Source organism: Gekko japonicus, unplaced genomic scaffold, assembly GCF_001447785.1.
Source record: "Gekko japonicus isolate JY-2015 unplaced genomic scaffold, Gekko_japonicus_V1.1 scaffold275, whole genome shotgun sequence".
Lineage (NCBI taxonomy): Eukaryota > Metazoa > Chordata > Lepidosauria > Squamata > Gekkonidae > Gekko > Gekko japonicus.
Genome location: NW_015170895.1, coordinates 1,098,201 through 1,099,615, shown reverse-complemented (window position 1 = coordinate 1,099,615; position 1,415 = coordinate 1,098,201).

The following is a 1,415-nucleotide window of genomic DNA, read 5'->3' as shown; positions in this document are numbered from 1 at the left end:
AAGTGCCCGCCCGCCCGCCCGAGGGAGAGGCAGGCCAAGGGCTGAGGGGGGCGGGAGATGTGCAGGCTGTGGAAGAGAAAAGTTGGGGAGCGCAAGCCGGGATCCCGGGGCACATGCTGGCATACACAAAGGGGCAGGAACTGGGGCAGAGGGATGACACCAGGGGCCCAGTTCCAGGACGCATGGCGGGCAGGAAGCAAGGGCCCCAGCGGCCCATCATGGGAGCTGGCAAGGAATGGCTGTCCACTGAAGCCTCGGGGGTCTTCGGCAGGGGGTGGGGAGGCGGCCCTTCTCCTCCTCCTCACATGCCTGTGGAGAAGAAAGAGACACTCATCGCCCAGCCTGCGACTGCCCCTTCCCTCTTCTTCCTCCTCCTCCTCCTCCTGGGCATCACTCAGAAGTCTCCCTGGGGCCCTCTGAATGGCGGCGGGAGGTGTGGCAGGCAGGCTGCCCGTGGTCACACTGCTCCGTCTGTGACTTCCCTGGCCGTGAGCCGTCCCATTCCCTTCTCCCTGCCCTGCGTGGGTTGCATGGTGCTGAAGGGTCCCGGTTCCTGCCCCTGCAGGGATGACTGGGAGCAGAGAGGAGCAAGGCCTCGCGTGGCCTGTGGCCCGGAGGAGGCCCTGCCAGGTCAAGCAGGCATCGGGGGGGGCGCCCCTGCATCAAGAGACATCTCCTGCTTGCTTCCAAGGTCTACACGAAGGGCAATCGAAAGGCCCTGAAAGAGGCTACGCTGAGGGAGAAGGAGGACTGGCCCACAGTCCACCTGGGAAGTGTCATGGCTAAGAAGAGACTTGAACCCAGGGCTCCTCACTCCTCGCCCAGCGCTCAGAGAGCTATGCCACACTGGCTGTCCTCTGACCTGCATGTCTCTTCCAGGGACTACTGGTGCCTGGAACGTTCTGGGGTGGCTCCAGCTCCTAGGAGCCGTCTGCTTCCGGTTAAGCAGAAGGTGACCCAGAGGTTTCAACCAGGTTTTGCCCCACGTGTGGTGGACACACGGTGGGTGGGGCTCTTGAGCAACCCCTGGGCCCCACCACACCACACCACACCACAGCAAAGCAACCCTAGTCAAGGCAGTGCCGGGGCCTGCAAAGAGCCAGGGTCGCACAGGGAAGCCCGGGATATCTATCCGTGAGGGCCCCCGTGTCCTGCTAGCAGCCCCCCCCCCCTGGTGACACTGACCTTGGGAAGCGAGGGACTCCTCCGACTCCACGTCGTGATCCAGGCCTGGGGAGGAAAAGAAGAAGAGTCCCGTTGCAGCCACCAGCCGTGACGTGAGGGAGCTGGGCCTCCACCCGGTTCTGCGTGCAGGAGGTGCTGGGTCCGGTCCCCAGCACCTCCTCTTTCAGGCTCTCGGGAAAGACCTTTTGCTTCGTGGGACCCCGAAGAGCTCCTGCCAGTCAGATCCGGAT